Source organism: Triticum dicoccoides, chromosome 6B (genome assembly GCF_002162155.2).
Source record: "Triticum dicoccoides isolate Atlit2015 ecotype Zavitan chromosome 6B, WEW_v2.0, whole genome shotgun sequence".
NCBI classification, from domain to species: Eukaryota; Viridiplantae; Streptophyta; class Magnoliopsida; order Poales; family Poaceae; genus Triticum; species Triticum dicoccoides.
The window spans coordinates 363529358-363551090 of record NC_041391.1 but is presented as its reverse complement, the minus strand read 5'-3'; the positions used below and the strand labels follow the sequence as shown (position 1 = coordinate 363551090).

At 42.1% G+C, this 21733-nt stretch overlaps 1 pseudogene; it reads left to right on the top strand.

Annotated features, from left to right (window-relative positions):
- The first annotated feature begins 18801 nt into the window (after window positions 1-18801).
- Window positions 18802-20435, top strand: LOC119321152 (annotated as a pseudogene).
- Window positions 20436-21733: the final 1298 nt, after the last annotated feature.

The following is a 21733-nucleotide window of genomic DNA, read 5'->3' as shown; positions in this document are numbered from 1 at the left end:
GAATATAGAAAAATTGCCGACATTCAAGCATACTATAGATGTTCTAGAACTGCTAAAGGGAAGTTCTAGTAGAAAGGACAACTAAGCGAAAGGCCTTCTTAGAAAGGCAGAGTGACAGGTAATGCCCTATTTCCTAACAGTGAAATCTAAGATCAGACAAGAAAGAAGCTAAAGGCTAGGCAAAGAAGACGAGGGAGAAATCATAGGTGAAAACGTTGGGTTACCAACTCGGGTGGGTTCTCACACCAAAGTTCCTTTGTTTCGAGCAAGCCCAATTACAAACAAAAGAGAAGGTCGGTCCCGTACTGAAACCAAATCAGAAGGGCGGTACTCACTCGGATGGAAGAATCCCAGGTCGGTCCCATACCCGAACAAAGGCTAGACCGAAGGTCCCGTCCCACGGGTTAGGTGCTTAGCTGAAGGTGGAAGGCGAAGCCAAGGCAAGAGCAAGGGTTGAAAGACAATATAGAAGACCGGAACTCAATACGATTCAACCAATCCAAATTGCTTTGCTAAAGATACCCGTTCTGCTGTTCCTTTATCGGCAACTACTATTGAATAACAACCTTCGCTTTGCTTTCGCATCGGATCTCGGCATTAGCAAATCTAAACATAGAGTAGATCCCGGGGCGTACCTAATGGTTTCATTGATTTGAATGGATTGATCCGTTGTACCGTTGTAGGAATCCTCAGCCGATGTACGAATCCCGTGGAGGAAGTGGGGAAACAAATCCAATTATTTGATTTTGATAGGAGCAGTGCCGGTATTGAGGGTTTCTCTATCTCTTTACTCATGAAGTTAATACAAGTGAGGATTGATTTCAGTTATTCATATAAGAAATAAGAGGAATAAATAATCTCGGGGAAGACAGGCTTTCTCGCTCTCGGCACATCTTTGCTAGGGATTCTTCTCTACCTTCTTGCGTTGAGATGCCATCAACTCTTTCCTGGGGAATCAGGTCAATACAATACTCTTGGAAAAGCAAGCTATAGCAGATCCTTGAGTATAGAGAAAAAGGAATGGAGTTTCATTAGCTCTCTACGCACATCCAGTATAATACCTTTGCGAGCCCCTACGGAAAGGGGTGCCGTGTTCTCTTTACAATGGGGGTGATCCTGGTTTCCAAAAGCTGCTGGTTGGTTGTATCTTTTTCTATTGGCAATCCCCAATCCATTGCTTGTTCGTTACGAACAAAAGAAGCCGATACCAGTTCTGGTGTTTATCCAGCGGAGGCTCGTATCTCTTCCATGTGAGACTAGCGACCTCAGATCATCCCGGACTTATGTGCTGGAATAGCTTCGTTATGAGTTGAAGCAGCCTCAGCTACTATTCCTACTAAGGAGGAGTCGCCTTTTTCAAGTCCCTCCCTTTTGCAATCCCATGTTGATGTAAGGAAGCTGCTTTAGAGTATTGGCAAAAAAAACATTACATGCAGGTCCAGATCTCCTTGCATTCGTTGGTGGTTGACTACCGGGAAAGGGCAGAATAACAACAGTGAGGAAGCATACCACCCAAAGCAAGACGTGAAAACCTTCTTCGTATCCAAAAGCCCCTTTTAGTCTGTCTGGCCTTAGTATTTATGATACATAATCACATCTTCTCCCCCTTTCTCGTATCTCCACAGAAGTAAGTACTAGTATGATCGGAACTAGTATTTAGATATATGTGACCCTCTAGCGGTTTGACTCCGTTGATGGTATACGGAACTACCTTCCTGCGAAAGTTTGAGTTCGTAAATCAAGCTTGTAGAAAAAGCGAGTACCGGTATTTGATGGTGATGGTGAGGATGACTAACCTCGCTCTTGCAACCATGAATATTTTCTAGATACTACGGGCATATACCTTCTTCCGAAGGGTCCCCGTCCTATCTTTTTCGCCTTCCGCTCTGGAATCGACTATTGGTGGGTTGTAACGTGAACCTATGGATCTCAATGAACAGCTTCGATACCACAAAAGGATGGGCAAGAAAGACAGCAGGTGTTGAGCCAAATCCCTAGTTCATACACAATCATAATGTTGGTCAACCATCCGAACTGGGATTCCTGTTATTCATACGAAGGAACAAGAAAATAAGAAGTATGGGATAAATGGTTTTTGAGTTGGGCATGATGAAAGCGGGTACAATGGCATTACTTAGAAGCTATTATGTCCTATCTTGGCTTTAGCAATAAGCTTGTGCGACTGATGACTCCCTCCATCCCTGGCATTGCCAAGACTAATGGATAAGGTTTTGTCGCCTCTCAATCGAACCGCATGCGGAGCTCAACTCCTAAGAAAATAATAAGAAATATCTAGTTTTGTTTCATAAGTGGCGAGCCAAGGAATAAGAATACTGCCCCCTGATCTGTATTTCAAAAGCGGATTCAGCGCTGCAAGAAATAGAATTATGGATAGATTGACTTGTAAAGAAAGACGAACCGAACAGTGCTAAGCAAAACTCTCTTATTTCTATGCTCGATTCAATATCTACTCATCTGCTTTTAGTTCTACTTTCTGTATACGAAGTCCAAGCTTTTTGAGCTGCTCAGTTCTCGCTATGTCATTTCTTGGTTTTTAGTGCATTCACTCAATTCTCTGTGAAGTCCATGGACATGTTGTGGTTCATTGCAGAGAACAGCCATCACATGGATCAAGCTATAAGGAATCACCCGCTTCCGAGGGCAAATCTCAATTACGGTAGGAATGAAATACACCAGTCATAACTCTGGTCTGGTCCATAGTTCCCTATGTAGTTAGTGAAACTTCTAGCTGGACTTACTGGATTTAGAGCTTAATGCTCCTATCTTTGAACTAGAATCTTAGTGCTTATTTCATGAAGATAGCTACTTTAATTGATACAAGAATGCCTACTTTGGACAAATAGGATCTACTCCTACTTGAATGCCAATCCAATCACTTTCCCAATAAGAATTCCTAATCCCTAAATCCAAGCAAGGCATGATTGTTAGTCAGGATAACCAGCTTACATACCGCATTAAGAAGTACCGACTATGCTTTTTTCCATACTTTTCTTGCAGTACTTCAGTAAAGCTACCCCATTTTAATAAGATAGGGATTCGAGATATCAGCATTTTCACAGGTCCTTGTCAAGCTGCAGCAGAATTAGATTCGAGTATAGCATCATTCAGTTGGAGTTCTGAAATAATCTGGATCCCCTTTGCTATTTTAGCAATCTCTGCTGCTCAGTTTCATCCCTTTCTGCGGTAGAAAACCCATCCATATATGTACGAGTGAGAGATGTCTTCCGTCCCGGAGAACCTTCTTCTCTCCCTCCTTAGGAAAAGGAGATCTAGGTAGAGGAGGTAGAAAATAATAGATACCGTCTTATTCTATTAACTAGTCATCAAAAAGCAACCTATATCGAGGTCAAGTTTGATAGAGTGAAGTGGACTATTAGATCCCCGGCTTACCATTAAAAAGAAAGCTTAGCCGCCGACGTCAATGTGTTAAGCACATAGGATATATTCGGCGAAAGTTAGTAAGAAGTAGAGTGAATTCTGAAACTCCAGCATTTAGGCCCGGATAGAATGGGTCCTCAAGCTTAGAATCATTTGGCCTAACCTTTAAGAAAAGCCAGCATCTTTTCATCTGGGTCGTACTAAAGGCAGGTAGACCGAACACACGGCACCTGTCCCAATGACTGGTACACTGACGGTGGCTTATTGGTTCCTTCCTCCCTTCCATCCTCAAGTCTTACTTTCCTTGATGCCTTAGTTTACTTGATGCTCGATTCATTCCTCCCTATATTCAATCTCTCGTGCCATATTCTTTTTCAGGTTTGACATTACTTCCCTTTCCTATCTTTTTACTTTTCTCAAGGACGTAAGATTGTTCAAAATCCCTTTGATTCCAGGTTCAAATCCATCTATCTCTTCTCTCCCTTTCTTTGAACCTTACTTCACAAAGTAGGACATGCCCCCGGGGATACTCATCATTATTCTGAATAGGTTACTCTATCCAATTCCCCGGAATCATTCACTATCATAGTCAGTCTCACCTTCGCTTAGTTGAGGGATACTAACATCACCATCTGCACTGAGGAATATCTGAGATTTCTCAGGGTTCACGTGCATGCCCCCGCCACCATGTTCGATCACGGAAATAAATCCACTTAGATTTACGTGCCTTAAGATGTCCAGAATTTGAGGACGGTCAAGATGGTATGAATCATAGCGTGTTGAAGCTAGAAGGACATTGGTGTCCCATCTTGTATAAAGAAAACCTTCATACCAGCTCAGGACCTCCCTATCAAATTGATGTTGCGAAAAGAGATGTAGGAGCACGTCACTCAATTCACCTATCAATGGTATACAATTCGAATGGGGAATTTGGAGGTTAGTGTCGGCATTATATATCGGGAGAGATAGAAATTCCTTTAAGATATGCAAAATCACCCCCAGATTGTGTAGAAATTTTAATGTATTCCATAGACATGGAATAGAAACATAGTGGATACTATGACTCAAATCCACACAGACTATTTTATCTACACACCTTTTACCATCCCAGAACTCCTCGTGGAAACTCACCATTTCATTCTAATGAGTTAATCTAGGCGGAAGATTGTTTCTTCTCCATATAAACTCCCGCATTAAGATATTAGCTAATGCTTTAAAAAGTAGTACATCTGCTGAAAGGGATGAGGCAGCCATACAAGGCCAATCACCAGCATTGATGAGTTTGCGCCTGGCACAACAATACCCAAGCTCATCTTGCCTTTCCAGATGGTGTTTCTCTTATCTTCTCCTAAATGGGTTACTTAACCCTAGCTATACAGGTGGGGCACAAGAGACGGTACCAAGAGCTGGAGAAGCACCTGGCCCTGTACCTGTGCTGATTGAGTTCGAGAGCACCGGTATTTATTGCATTAGGACAGGTCTTGCATTGCTAGAGCTTTTAGGAAGATGAGTAGCTCTCGAGTACGTTTCTGTTTCAGCCACTCCAAATGAGCGTGTTTCACCATGCTCCACCAACTGTTCCATCCTTTCCTAAACTCAATGGACTAATTGAGAATTCTTCCTTGCCTGGGTGTGCCTTTAATGAATTGATCCGTTGGCGGCTATAGTAAGATCTGGGTCAGAGTCTATCTCCCCATCCCTCCGGCAAGGTAGCAATGAGCTATCAAACGCCAATAGAGGACAGATCCTGTTGTCCGTTTTTTTCAGCACCACAATCTTTGTTTGTTCCTACAGCATCTAAATCAGCACTGGGAGTGGTTCCAGATGCACTTTCAGGTGAAGTCACATCAGACGTTTTTGAGGATGTTCTTGCACATTGTTGGGGTATCGAAACCCGTGAAACCGGGGCTAGTGCCATTACAATCTGATCGAAGGGATGGCATTAGGTAGACAACAAACTCTCTTGAGTGCCGCCTTGATGGCTTTGTGAATGAAAATCGAGTAGATGTTGTTTCATCCCGCATATGTCTAGAATCTTGTTAGGATTCGTCTATTCCAGGTCAGGAAAGAGCTTTTGTAAACTATCCTGATAAGCATAGCCTTCGCCCCGCAGAGTGCTATATCAATGGTTCACCAGGCTCAATTCATTAATGGCTTAGGGCCGGTCTTCAGTAAGTCATCACCATCGGGTGGAGGGGAAAGCCCTACGTCAAGGTCAATGGATTCACCTACCCCAGTCTCAGAACTTTCTAGACTTTCTTACCTGTGTTCTTCTCAACTAAGAGAAGGGCGTGCATCTACAGCAGTGGTATTATCTTCCATTTTTATTTTTGCATCTTTAATCCTGGTGTGTTGGTTAGTACCGAAGCCTCTTGGCTAGTACAGAGTTGTGGTTTGATATAGCTACTAGAGAACCTGGAGGCACTCTCTGAAAATAAGTATTCTTCATATGACATGTGAATAGACAACTCCTGGTATGCTCATTTCATTCCTCTTGGACCTAGATCTTCACTTTCAAAAGTGCAGAATTGATGTATCAAAGGCATTTCAAAGGAACAGAGGATCCATCTTTGAAGTGAGAGACAATTAATTTCAACTGTGTCGTAGGGGTTGTATTCTTAGACCTGCCAGGCGGGAGGAACCACCGTCCTGGGTATTGAGCATGTGAATCATGTTATTTTGTAGGAATAGAGATTCTCAGCCATCATATCTTGTTCACCCTTGGCCATGTCTCCTTCCGAGAATGAGTTGGTTTGGGGAGATCATTAGGTTACTGAGATCGAAGTAGTGAGGCTGCTTGAGTGCCATCGAAACCCATTTGAAATTGCAATGACATATTGAAGTAGTAGTTCGTTCAGCTCCCGATTAGGTATCTGGAAATAGTTCCTTAGCTCTTTTCTAGTTCGTTAATGACCTCAGCGGTTGAAATGGAATTGGATCCCGGCTTGTTAGTTAATAGAATCTAAATGAGATTGAATGGAAATGTTGGTAAACCGAGGGGTGCATCATACTTTTCAATAGATGTTGGGGTTCCTAAACCATAAGGATACTCTTTTCATACAACAAGGCCTGCCAATCGATCTCCTAGGCTATAATCCAAGGGATAGCTTAACATGCATCTCCTAGATGGAAGTGTGCGACAATAACTTTGAGCTTCTGTAGTCTTTGATCCTTGATCTGAAGAGGTAGGCAGCTATGCTAAAGAAGCCAAGGGATGAAGTGATTGTGGTTGGTGTGCCACATGGAAACTAGATAGGTGGAAGCTATTTTAGACGACCTTGCGGGTCATCCTAACATTGAAATGAAGCTATTCGAGCAGACAGTGAATAAAGCTATGAATGGGGGTAGCTTTACGAGGCATAATGCCGGTGTGCACTTTTCTTTTCTCAAACTGTGGTTGATCCTCTCTAAATCAGAGGTCAACATTTCTTTGCAATGAACGTTTATTAGGTCTGGAAAACCTTGTTAGGTGCACTCATAGGTGAGCTCAAAGCGAGGATTCACGCGTTCTTTCTTCTCAAGAAGATGGAATGATTGCTCGGTATGATATAGATTCTTAGCCAGGGGTTTGGTAGCTTATGCCCCCTAGTTTGCAACATAGAGCAGAATTGGTTGAAACGGCTCCCATTGTGTGTGGGAATTCTTTCAAATGTGCATGGCCTGGCGACTGACAGGATGCCCCTGCGAGTGCTATTCCATGTGCTGGAAAACCTCTTTGGCACATCTTTCACGATCTAGTTAACAACACTTTAGTGACTCATGTCTTCCATGGCTTAAACCTGCTTATTATACTAGAAACAATGGAATACCTAAAGTTGGATATAGGTGAGGTGGGACTTAAGAATGCCTTGTATGGAACATCTCTTCAAAGCAAGAATTAGCGTATAGAAAGGAAGCATCATTTCCTTTCAGCTGCTTTTAAAAAGTCCCCGAAGATATAGCCCACTTCTCATTTCTCAACACCAGCTTCTCTTCTCTTTTCTTAAGTATAAGAGGGATAGGTACTTATTCCTGGCCGGCGGTAACATTGCTGCTCCCTGCCTAATGCGGATCATTGTGCAATGCTTATGTGAAATCTCAATCCAAAACTTATTCGTTTCATTGGAAAAACCGACACCGACGTCAAGATCAGTCTCCTTTCATTTCTCTTTAGTTTGGGAGCAGAGCTTAACAAGATGGGGGGTCACGATGGATCCTTTTTTATCCCGGATTCCATGGACGGAATGATTGTGGAATTTAACCCTTCGTCGTCATACCCAAACTTGGTCAATGGGCCGGCTTTTAGTGTTGAAAGTGTGAGTTCTAACTACATGGAGTTGGAGGAATCAATAAATTCCCCTCCTCCCCCTAATCCAAACCCTTATTCTCAGATTCCTAATTTTGTCGCCGCAAATGCAAATATGGATTACTTGAACTTCTCTCAAATGCAGATGTTTTACCAAATGCAAATGTTTTATCAAATGCATATGTTTTATCAAATGCATTTTAATTATTTGAGCAGCCAGCCTCTTTTGCCTATGGTACCTATGTATATTCATTTTTTTATGTCTTTTTATATGCAGTTTTGGTATTTTCCCTTCTAAGTCTTTTTCGCCATTTTTTAATTGAACTAGTATAAGCTCTGTATTTCTAACTCGACTCTTTCTGACTCCGTATTTCTAACTCTACTCTTTCTGGCTCTGTATTTCTAACTCGACTCTTTCTGGCTCCGTATTTCAAACTCGAATTGGATTTTGTGTCGGCTGGTCGGCAGGTCCGCCAGCCCGCAGATGTAGGGAGGTCTCCTCTTGAACTGAGAAATCAAAGTCGCGATCTGATAGGTATCTATCCGGACCATGCATCTGGAAAGCGCCGGTTCGATTCCGGCTCGTGACATGAAGAAGAAGTCCCAAATAGGGATCAGATGAGTTTGCACAGTATTACTTTGTTGACAGAACATCTAATTATTCTTCCGGTTCAATGAAGACTATGCTTACTTTCCTTTCTCTTACCGGTCTATGTTCTATCATGGACCTGTATTCCGTTCCTCGAATCGAGACTTTCTTTTGGTATGATTTTGATACGAGTTTACTATCAAAACTCTATGCCATCAATCACTATCCCCAGGGATAGAATCTAGCTCCCGGCATACCTGATAACTACGCTCATATACGTCAATTCATGGAAATTGCTCAGGGGAACGAATCAATATAGGAAACCCCTCTAGGGGAAGGGACAACTGGTTAGTTTGTGATAACATATCAAGGGATACCAATCATTGCCAGGTATGGTGGGAAAAAAAGCAACCTATTGTATTTTCCTTACTCCAGTGGGCTTTAACTAGACTTGTTTACTTAGCTTGATCTTTGTGCTCTCGGCATAGGTAGGATGTATCTCTGGATTATCCATGGTATGCTTCCATTGTTGCACCTTAGCCTGGTATAGTAGAAGGCGATCCATGCTATTCATGAGTTGATAAGCTCCATTCCATCGATAGGGATCAACCCAGCTTCATAGCTTTAAGATCCTAACCTACACCACAGCTAAATCAACCAACGTCAGGGATTCTAGCTCAAGATCAGGAAAGAGCTTCGTTCCCTCCCGCCTGCTGGCTAGAGTTATACCATCCACTCTTGCTGCTGACTGTGAAGTAGCGTAAAACCCTCTATCGCATCTGTTTGTTTGCCGTTGTACGAAAGTCTATTGATTCAAGAATTTGCAAATCCCTTGGGTTCTTTGCCGAGGTTAGCCTAGCATTGGAAGCCCTGGTGGATAGCCTTGCTTTGAAGATGAGGATTATGATGTAATCACTACAAAAAATATGGTAGCAACCACTTTCCATTTCACCAGAAAATTATAGTACTGCTTTAACATTCTTTAAAGAGAATTTGGAGAACCAACCCTTTCCCCAGATACGAATAAAGGAGACTGCTTTCTGTATAATTGTGCTTATGCAGCTAGAAACCCATTTTATGTTTCTGTCATTTTCCCAAATGCTCGCACCATGTAGTAACAACAACCAACTTGGTTGGTACTATATGCAGAGATTACCTCATCAGCTAGATGCCTTAGCAAGTGCTTATCAGCTAATAAGCTACTTCAAAAAGACCAGATACTGGAGAACATGGTGGAGGAAGCAGCAAGTGATTTCTTCAAGACGGCGCTCTTCATTGTTGCAGCTGGATCCAATGACATATTTTGGAGTATCTTTCGCCTTCAGTACCGTTCTTTGGACGAGAGAAGCCTTATCCTTCAGACTTTCTGGACATGTTGGTTTCCAATCTGTCATTTTATCAGAAGGTTCCGCCAATTTATCACTACTCTAGTTTAGTGTCGCTTGCTCTTGTTTGCTGCAGACCTCTATTTTCTTTCCATCAATTAAGAGGCTAAATGAACAGGGTGCTCGAAAGTTTGTTGTGTCCGACATCGGGAAATTCGGTTGTATACCGTACGTTCGTGCTCTGGAGATACGTACGATATCGTGACAGAGATCATTCTGCACTACCGTCAATATGGTACGCTTTTCTTCCTTGCTGCTTCTCGCAAATAATGTGCTTCAGACTTCTGAACACGAAATGGCAATACTTAGAATCCAATTCTTGCTTTGTATTAACACCTCTGGACGTTACCTGAGCTGACTGTGCATATGAACAACCCCAGTGGTAAACGAAACGTTTGTTCATTGACTACATTGCCTGGTTTTGATAATGCGCAGGACCCGTGCAGCGGTAGCTGCTTCCCTCCGTTCCTCTGCTTTGGCGCAACAAAACTCCTGACTCTTCCTCGTCAATTTCATTGCCTTAATGGCAGTTATCCCTTTGTTCGATAAATGGAGCCGTGTGACAGCGCAGGTAGTCGCATAGTTTCATTCCCTGGATGGCTAATGCTTAACACGGGTCAGATACCATAAGTTATGGTAGTGCTCGCTCGGCAAATTCTATCGGTTCAGCAGCGTCCTTAGTAGGAGCGGAAGGGATGTAGCAAGGAGCCGAAACCTACCGTTACGGAACCGTGGAAAAAGCCGAAACCTAGGGTATTCCCTGATCAAAACTTCAATAACAACCATTGCCTTACGTACCATTGGCTGGGAAAGGAAGGTGCCATTTGCCGCAAGTAGATCTAGCTGATTGACTCGTTCATAGTCGAAAACTAATGCATCGAACCCTTTGCCGATCAAAAGATTAGGAACCGCCCTCCTTTTATCGGATACCCTTGCCGAAGGAGGGCGGTAAATATCTCGTACGTATGTTTCCTAGGATCTACTACATGAAAATGAAAAAGTATTGGCTTGAGTTCTTTCGCGATAGGACCTTGCAAGAAAATGCTTTGAAGATGAAGATTCGGTGGGGATGACATTATCGCCATACGCTATTGGATTTCTCCCGGGCTTTGCCTTTGCCGAAACTATTCCGTTGACATCCTTTGTCGTAGAACTTATCTTCTTGGAAAACGAAGGATATTTCCTTTGATTTTGTTAGAGGAGGTAGGAAGCCGAGCATTGGGAACTAGCCGTTATAGGGTTTCGGAAAAAAGGGTTGATAACTCCCTTTGCTTTGTCAATTAAGGAAAATAGAATGTGCTCACCTTCGTGATATTCCCTCTTCTTTGATCCTTTCGGTTTTGAACTGCGCTTTGCCCGTACTAGGTCTTGAAACTTAGCTTCAACCTCTCTGTAGGAATGAAGGTTCTTTTCATGCAATTTCACGTATGATAATGAATCGAGTTTCGAAACACGGTTGTTGTAGGGAGTTATTTCTTTCTTAAAGGAAGGCTCTCTGCTCCATTGGGTGACGATTCAATGGTTCTATTCATCCTATTCCTAGGTCGATCTGTTAACTTGGGTTTTGTTTACCAGTTGGTTAGATCAACTTGTGGCATAGCTGTATTGGACGCGATACGGTGAACGAGTCCCTTTTTTGCTTTCCGATACTTTCTTGAAGGAATAGCATCTGAGTACAATAGTGTAGAGTTCCCCGCACTAAACATTGCAAAGAGTCTAAAAGAGGTGAAAGAGCTATAAAGAACTAAGGAAGAAGCCATTTGTAGCACTAAGAGGAAGATGTCTCACAACCAGCCTACGGATAATACATGCCGATATAGGAATGAAGCATGCATAAGCTCGTAAGTCAATAGTGAATTTGGTTGCATCGAAGGCGGATAAATTCAATAATGAGGGCCGCCCGCAGATGATAGCAATTCATCTTCACTAAGAGCTAACGACTAGAAATCTAGCAAATAGGACGCTTTGTCAATTGAATTAGTAAGTTATCCTGGTCTAGAGGGTGTTCTTCCTCCCCACTCTAGAGGCTAAACCAGTTAGAAAAGCGTCCCCTGGGAGTTTCGCAGTAGTAGATGACGTTTCTGGTACTAGTAGTCCATAGAACTAAGATTTGCATGCATGGTGGGTAACAACATTGTATCTATCTTTTGCAATCTGTAAATACGTATCCCAAAGTTGTAGATTCTGCTTATTAAGGGCTGGGTGTCAAAGTCCTCAGTAGGTGGTTTGGTCCTTCAAATGCCTATCTATTGTAGTAGTCCCCAAAGGCGGAGCTTTATTAGTTGTAGGTGGACGGACCTCAAGTCCTTTCCTTTCTCTAACGCTAATACCGCGGCCTGTCATGATTGCTGTCAAAGATGAAGGCCATACTGTAGTCATAAGATTGCGTGTCGTGTCGTTATTCTGTATTGTGTACAGATTCTCATATGTGTTGTCATTCCAGTTCAGCTAATCCGTGAATAGCTAACCATCTTACTGTCAAAATGGGATAGGTTTGATCTATGGTCATGGAAGGCCTCCTAAAAAGATCTACTAAATTCAACGAGTTGTTCCAAAGAATCAAAGCGCCCAGTTATTAAGAAAATCCCTTGTCGGCTTTCCGTGAAATATTCGTTTGGCCGAGGACTTCCATAGCTGTTCCTATTTCAACTAGGTAGGCCTTCGGTATTCATGCTTCCTTCTATCAAGAGCATTGTGGCAGTACGAAATCCTTCCTCAGCCTTGTTTCTAATTTTCACCGGGCATATCCGATTTTTGGACACTTGCTGCATCCCTTTTCTTGCTGCATTAGCTTAACAGTTCGCTTCTTTCCATTGCTTCAACACTTGTTTCAAGCAATAGTCAATAGCTACTAAAGTAGTTTGTCCTATTCAAAGCTATAATCAGTGACTAATATGCACACAACAATAAAGACTGTTGTTTTTTCTAGTGAGAAATCGAGTACTGTTTTTACACACCTATAGCGTCTGAGAATTTGACAGAAAAGCACGGTTCAAAGCCCACGAAGCGGTAGGTCGACATTCCTTCTTCTTTCCAAGCTTCTGGTGGTATCTATACCTTTCGAGACCAAGCCCTGCTACAATTCATTTCTGTAAGAGACTGCTAGATTTCTTTTTCATAGTTCGCTTCAGGGTTGTAGATAATGCTCTATCAAAGAGCGCCAGCGTACGTGCTCAAAAGCATTAGTCAAGTAGCTACTTGTCCTTGCTTTTCTCTAGTGTGCCCCTTCATTCAATCTCTAACTCAATGTCTACCCACATACCTTTCCTTTCTGAATCAGGAATAGCCGACTCAGGGTAAATGCTTTTCCCAGCTCAAAGGCGATGACTAGTAGATCAGGGGGTACCTAGAAAGCGAACAAATGTTCCCATGGTCATGATAGTTAACTAAACATACCTTTCTCTGATTCCCCTTTCCGACTTTGAACGAACTCATGCTTGAATGAGAACAAGCGATTTGCGACTTTGGTCCATGAATTATAAGATCATGAACAACCGATTTTGCGACATCTCTCTTAGCTTATAGAAAGAGTGGAAATACTACAACCGATATTGCGACATCTAATCCAAACAGCGTATCAGCGACAACCCTATTCTTTCGTTCCTTCCTTGCTTGTTTATTCTATTATTCAGCTTGCTGTTGCAAATAAGTAAAGTAGTTTGAAGTTCTCTCATATGCATTTGCATTTCATTTAGTGTTGAATATCCAAGAAAAATGTAGGTTGGCAACGCGCCCTCCCTTCTACTACCAATCAAAGCGTGGAACTAAATCTCCTATTTTTCCAAGTGAAAGCCGGGCTGACGAATAACCAACCCGCAATGAATAAGGAAGGTATAGTAATGCTATGAATAACACAGTATCGAATACTGGTAATAATATAAGTAGAAGAGCGTTCTCCTGTGCTTCCAGACATGTTGAGCTCTACCAATTTTTGTACATTCAAAAAGGGGAATTGATTCCTTCTCTAGATAGGGCGGGAAAACTAGACTATATAAGAGTTGATACATAAACGCACATATAGTAAGTGTTTGGATCTTCCTGCGAGACTGTTCTTTTCACTGGAGAAAGAGAACACTTCTTTTCTTTTTCTTGATTCAACAAATGCAAGTTCGTCTTCGTCTGATTTGTCAATGGGAAAACGAAATCATGGGTGGGGGAAGAGGCTGTGATCAATAAAGGGGATGATGATGACTTCCATCTTTCTAGGGATTTTCTCTCATTATAAATTGAAAGATCAGGTCAAAGCCTTCCAAACCATCCACTAGATTTTCATGTTCGTAAGGGAGGAATATGTGTGTGTTGTATATAAATAAAGGACTTCCGATTTAGCGTTGTCATTTTCACGAGTTTTTAGATAATCCAATTTGATGTGAGATTACTTTCATTTTTACTTAATCACTTGAATCGGTTAAAGGAGACGAGGCTTCTGGCCCAGCCAGAGGGGCTGTAGAGGACAGTTTTGACTGCGGGAGAGGCAGGTCCAGGTAACGGGGAGAATCCGCTAGGCTGGGGTTGAGTGGCTCACTTCCTTGAGAATATAGAATCTATAACTAAGAAAAGAGAATTGTTGACCCATATGATCTCAGGCTCATAAAGAGGATGAAACTGATAATTTCATTCACACTTTGAAATTGAGCTCGTCAGTGATCTTTTCCAAGGTGTCTAGAGAAACCTGCTTTGAACATGACATTCATACCCATGGAAAGTTTTGGCAGGCATTTTGTGATCTTGAAGCCCTTGCTAGGAGCTAGTCGGTACGGCTCACTACTAAAGAAGGTTCTGGCATGCTTTGACTTAGCCCCGTGATCCGCTAATTCATCTCTTGATCTGGTATTCCGCAAAGGAGGTGGATAGGGTCAGCCTATTCTTCATGGATATGTTGATCTATTAGACCTATCTATAGTGGAATACTAGATTCTTTGCTACTTCCTGGATTATCCCTGTGTTTGCTGTTTCCATATCCTGCCTTCTTCTCCTTTGCGCTCAAGTCTATGGCCAGTACTGCCCGGGGCAATATTAGCAGTTTTCTGAGGGTTCCATCGCCTCTTGGTTGGTTTTTCTCCGCAAGTAGAGCAAGCTAGTTCACATTCGACTATCCTTACTGCACTAACCATTGCTGGCGAGGCAGCCTTGCCCTAACGTCATAGAGAAGACATGCCGCAGCTGCCTTTCTAAGACTTGGTACAAGTGATGACCTTGCTGATAAGGATCGAATGCGTAGTTCATTCGCATGTCTTTCGAAAGAATTGACAGTTGATGACGGAACGAACTGTTTGACCTTGATTTCTTGGCTTTGATGTTGTTATCACAATCAGGTTGCCATAACACGCATTGCTATGTTGAGACAACATGATCTTGAATCAGGATTGGATTGCCTTATCTTATTAGTTGGAAGAGGTGAAGTTCCCTTTTCTTTTCCCTGGGAAACGGTAGATGCATTCCCGTGAGCTTTTCCTATCCCATTGCTCTCTATTCTCTAATTCCCTTAATCAAACAATGTTTATATACCCTCTGATTTGGGGATCCTTCTTTTCTGCACTTCCCCTTTTCTCTACTTCCCATTGGAGTGTACGGGGCCATTTTGAGATATGGGATAGGTCCGGTTTCATCAACCAGCAGGAGGAAAGCTAGCACATTTACCTTAATCCATTGCACTACCGAGAAGTTTGATGACTTATCACCTTCATAACATACTTACCAAACCTAGTAAGGGATTTTGTACCTTAATCTAGTGAAAGCTGCAGATCCGATCCCTAATCTAGCTCTCTGTGCAGAAACCCATTGGCAAAGAAACGGGTTGATTCTTCGGTTCAAGTGATGGTGGGGGATCAAGAAGAGTGGCTATGTGGGGTTTGAACTTGGACACGGGATTAGCTTAATTTGGATAGTTCATTTTATCACTCCACTGGGCCCTTGGCCTTTCTCCCTATGTGGATGGATGATAAGAAAAATGCTAATCGAACCAAGTAAGGGCTCCACATGAAGCATATTATGTAGATCTAGCTGACAATAATAACTGAGATCCTATACAAATAACGCATTAGCGACCCCTTGGATAGACAATTCATGCTACTCGACTCACCATCACTCTTTAGAGACATTCGACGAAAAGCCAGCTTACCAATAAGAAACAGCTGGCATGGTAGTATCTTCTATATCTTCTATAATGAATATAATGTGCACACCTGGCTTTAACCAGATAAAATCTAGTACAGCGGGAAGGATGTCATATTTCTGGTCCACTACTTAGACTCTACGAGGGCTTTAGGTGAGGAACTACTTATCTCCCGAGGCACCCTTCTCCTGAGTCCTACCCAGCTCAAGTTTAAGAATGCGCACAACCCCAAGGATAGGTAGAGGGGGATCTTGTTCTGTTCAGTGCCGCCTCTTCCTCGGCCATTCAAGAAAGGGATTTGCTTCTTCTTACAGGTCCTTGAGAAAAAGAAGAAAGATAGGAAAGGAATTAGGGCGTTGCCGAAGGCAATGGTCCAGCTTGTGTGAATGGATTTCATTGTTTTTTTAGATTCCACTATTTGTTCGATAGCAAGCAAACTCTCCCAATTTAGGACCTTCAGTGATCTTACAACGAACATTGTAAATGACAATCAACGAATTCCAGTGAAATAGAAGATCTACGGGTCACCATAGTCTTCTGATACACAAATAGGATTCCGCACTCTTAAACAAGAGGTTGCCACTTGCATAAGGAAAGGGAAGAGTAAGGCCAGCATTGACTAGAGCTACTGATATCTCGGGACACTATGTGAAATAGCTATGATATGCTTGCTATTCTGGGAAGTTAAGTCATGCCTTAGGAAACTAGTCATGTTATGATAGAATTGGAATGTGCGGGCTTTGTGACTACCACTGATAGGAGGATCAATAAGCCTACTAGTTCACTCTTCCTGCGATATCTGATCAATCGCTCCTGCCGGTTGTACAGATTATATCACTGGCTTTAGGTTATTCCTTCTCGGACCTGACGTCTCCATCACTACTAATAAGTAAGGCCACTTTCTTTTGTATCGGGCCTTCAAAATGCAACGCAGTAGAAACAGATAGCTGAGTAGAGAGTGCGGCTGAAGCATCCATAGCTTAGCGATTATGTTCTTATAGATAAGGATTAGACGGATGTAGACAACCAATAAATCTAAGGTGAACCAATAGAAATAGAGTCTGGTGGAAGCGGTCATCCTGTGGGGAGAGACTCAAGAATATGATAATATGATGACTCCGTTGTGCTGCTCTGCTGACTAGACGTTTCCTCTTCTAAGTAAATAACCAGCTTCAGTTCATGCTCCTTGCTCGCATAACCATATTAAGCTGCATTGGATAAACAATCAAAACTCCGTAATTGTTAATAGTAGGGTAGCGAAGTAGCCGGGGTTGCACGTGTCATCAGAATTCTTGTATAAGGAAGCGACGGGAAGGGAAAGGTGATTACAAAATACGGATACGTAAGGGTTGTGTTTATTGACTATCACAGGAAAATGGGAAGAATTTTTAACACATGATATCAGAGCTGATACCTTCACCCAAACCGTAGACGCCGGCGGTGAAGGAGGTGAGGGCGCCTGCTTTGATTAGGCTTACTGTAAGTTTGTTTGAAGCTCCGGAGTCTAGTCTACCAATGGGTGCTATGGTGTGTCCTCCCCTCTAAGGTCTCGCTTGGATAATCGACTCTTACGACCCACACAGGAGAGGGTTTTTCCCAACCGTTCATGCCTCTCGGCTATGAAATAAAAGAGTGGCTCTTTGAAGCTAGGTATTAAGCACAGGAAGGTATGGGAATATAGCGAGCACTTTCTTAAACCGAGATGTGAGACTTCTAAAGAAGCAGGTAAAGTGGGAAGTGGGATTCATGATGCAAGCTTATGAAGAAAAAAAGAGATCTCATTAATGCTTCTAAAAATAGTTATAGCAATCCCTCGCCATCTGAGCCAGAACGAATCCCAGTCAAATCTCTAAATGCTTTTGGCATTCTTTTCCCTCGCATTTCCCTAATTCTTTTATTAGTATGGGAATGGGAGCAAATGAGGAGGCATAGAGTCAAAGAAATGAATTGCTCTTTGGCTAGCAGAAATGGGGTTCTTGTCGTCAACGAAGTAACTGCTCTATTTGGAGAGTGGAGCCAGCCTCAAAGCCGCCTTGGTTCTATAGTAATCTCTCAGCGTTTGAGTTGACTAATCTGATGGTACTTGAAGAAGAGTGAAATGACGAGATTTCCTTATAGGAGGAGAAAGGGATTCCTGTTGCTTTTGGGTGGGTCCAATCAAGGTACGAAAAAACTCTTTTCCCACGGCTCACTAATATGATCCTATCTTACCATTCTTCTATCCTTCTTCATCACGGGACAGAAGCATAACGCTGATCTATGGACGAAGGAAGGTATCAGAAAATTCATTATGACCTAGACCTAAACCAGGCTATGGATGCGGCATCTGGCTCTATGTGATGAAAGCAATGGGAAATGAGATTCTGGGTTTGATTACTGGTACAAACAAGTTCAAAGCTAGCGAGAGCATAAAGAACGGTAGATTCCATTCAACTGGTAGGTCAAGCCCTTACCCATAACACTTATTCAAAATGGGCTATCCAAAAGAGGAGATCAATAATTCCACTATCAATATGGGTAGGCTGCTATATCTAGAAAGAGAAGATGAAAGGTTTTGGATTATTAGCAAAGGTACTTATCTTATTACTCAGCTAGGCACTTACAAACCTATTTATTTACAAGTTCCACATGGGTCTGGTCAGGAAGACTCAGAATCATTCTCACGGCCACCCCACACGGGAGCGGCTTCTCCGCCAATCGATCATCACTTGCATACAAAAAAAGCCACTTTTCCAATGGAAACCTGGGGAAATATAGTTGCTCAATTCATTCGATTTTGAAATAGCGTATAAAGTGATTCTTGCAATTTCACTGTAGGCAGCGTAGCAATTCTCGCGGGAATCTCGGTCTTGTTTGGGCCGATTCCTTAATGAGAGCCTAGTCGAAAGCGCCCATAAAAAGAGTGAATCGTTTTCGGTATGGGTATGCTGGCCCCTACGAGGGGCGGTAAGCAAGGTAGAGACCAGGGAGCAGGACCGCGAAGGGTCTTCCCATGTGTTCTTGTTATTGTCTTTGTCCGAGCTGCCCGGTTCACCAAATGAGAATTCAAATCGAGATTGTGTGAAGTAAAGATCTTTTTCTTGAAAGCGGATTTCTCCCTTCAAAATATCATCCATCTAATTTGTTAAAGTATGGAATTCTCACCTAGAGCTGCGGAACTCACGACTCTATTAGAAAGTAGAATGACCAACTTTTACACGAATTTTCAAGTGGATGAGATTGGTCGAGTGGTCTCAGTTGGTGATGTGATTGCACATGTTTATGGATTGAACGAGATTCAAGCAGGAGAAATGGTGGAATTTGCCAGCGATGTGAAAGGAATCGCCTTAAATCTTGAGAATGAGAATGTAGGTATTGTTGTCTTTGGTAGTGATACCGCTATTAAAGAAGGAGATCTTGTCAAGCGCACTGGATCTATTTGTGGATGTTCCTGCGGGAAGGGCCATGTTAGGCCATGTGGTCGACGCCTTGGGAGTACCTATTGATGGAAAAGGGGCTCTAAGCGATCACAAACGAACATGTGTCGAAGTGAAAGCCCCAGGGATTATTGAACGTAAATCTATGCACGAACCCATGCAAACAGGCTTAAAAGCAGTGGATAGCCTGGTTCCTATAGGTCGTGGTCAACGAGAACTTATAATCGGGGACAGACAAACTAGAAAAACTGCAATAGCTACCGATACTATTTTAAACCAAAAGCAAATGAACTCAAGGGGCACAAATGAGAGTGAGACATTGTATTGTGTCTATGTTGCGATTGGACAAAAACGCTCGACTGTGGCACAATTAGTTCAGATTCTTTCAGAAGCGAATGCTTTGGAATATTCCATTCTTGTAGCAGCCACCGCTTCGGATCCTGCTCCTCTGCAATTTCTGGCCCCATATTCAGGGTGTGCCATGGGGGAATATTTCCGCGATAATGGAATGCATGCATTAATTATATATGATGATCTAAGTAAACAGGCGGTGGCATATCGACAAAAGTCATTATTGTTACTCCGACCACCAGGCCGTGAGGCTTTCCCAGGGGATGTTTTCTATTTACATTCCCGTCTCTTAGAAAGAGCCGCTAAACGATCGGACCAGACAGGTGCAGGTAGCTCGACTGTGTTACCCGTGATTGAAACACAAGCTGGAGACGTATCGGCCTATATCCCCACCAATGTGATCTCCATTACAGATGGACAAATCTTTTTGGAAACAGAGCTCTTTTATTGCGGAATTAGACCAGCTATTAACATTGGCTTATCCATCAGTCGCGCCGGGTCTGCCGCTCAGTTGAAAGCTATGAAACAAGTCTGTGGTAGTTCAAAACTGGAATTGGCACAATATCACGAAGTGGCCGCCTTCGCTCAATTTGGGTCAGACCTTGATGCTGCGACTCAGGCATTACTCAATAGAGGTGCAAGGCTTACGGAAGTGCCCAAACAACCACAATATGAACCACTTCCAATTGAAAAACAACTTGTTGTGATTTATGCTGCTGTCAACGGCTTCTGTGATCGAATGCCACTAGACAGAATTTCTCAATATGAAAAAGCCATTCTAAGTACTATTAATCCAGAATTACAAAAATCCTTCTGAGAAAAAGGTGGCTTAAATAACGAAAGAAAGATGGAACCATATGCTTATTTAAAAGAAGGGACAATTGCATTTTTACCCCTAGTTGGTTCCTATCCATGGGTTTTGCCCTTACTTTTCGAGCTTGCTCAATTTTGCCCTTACTTTTTCCATCGAGGTCCCTCGAATGCCCTTTGACCGTTTGACCAAAACTTTGAAAATTCATAACTAATTCATACAAACTCAGAAAAATGCAAATATGATATCAAAATGTTCAGATAAACATTACCTTTATGGGCATATGATTTGCATTCAGGACAAAAGCATCGTTTAAACTACCCAAGGTAATTAATTTTATTAACATTATTAAAAATAAATAGGTATAAACAATATTTTTTCGTGAATAAAAATTATATGCAAATGTAGGTGATGTTTTCTGAACATCCTGATACCTTGTTTGCATTTTCCTGAATTCGTATCAAATTGTTATGAAGTTTTCAAATAATGGTCAGAGTCATTAGAACATTCATAACAAGTTGATACAAACTCAGAAAAATGCAACTAAGTTATCAAGATGTTCAGAAAACATCACCTACATTTGCATATAATTTTTATTCATGAAAAAAATATTGTTTATACCTATTTATTTTTAATAATTTTAATAACATTAATTACCTCGGGTAGTTTAAATGATGCTTTTTTCCTGAATGCAAATGATATGCCCATAAAGGTTATGTTTATCTGAACATTTTGATAGCATATTTGCATTTTTCTGAGTTTGTATGAATTAGTTATGAATTTTCCAAGTTTTGGTCAAACGGTCAAAGGGCATTCGAGGGAGCTTGATGGAAAAAGTAAGGGCAAAACTGAGCAAGCTCGAAAAGTAAGGGCAAAACCCGTGGGTACGAACCAACTAGGGGTAAAAATGCAATTGTCCCTTAAAAGAAAGCACTTTGCCTTAACTGTGAATTAATCAAAAAGGTTGCCCCTTACTCGCAGATGTAGGAAGAAGGCTTTTCTCGCCAACTGAACCCCAATAGGCTACTTTGGACTTTTTGCACATAATTATTAAAGATAGATTTTCGTGCCATGCGTAAACCAAGCTGCTGAGAGTCTACCCCAGCCACAAGGGGGAGCTGCTCCAGTAGTTCAGGATACCCCACCCAGCCCCACAAGGGTTGACGGACCCCCTACCTATACCTATACCTGATGATTACCTATACCTGATGATTTTCAATCCACAACTCATTTTCTTGAATACGTGACAAGCCTTGCAAATTGTGATAATATGTATCAAATTAGTGTTCCGCATAACTTAATATTTGAAAATTATGGAGGTGCAGGCCCAAGTACTTCGAATCATCAATAAGAAATCCAAGAAAGAACAGCGAATGAAAACG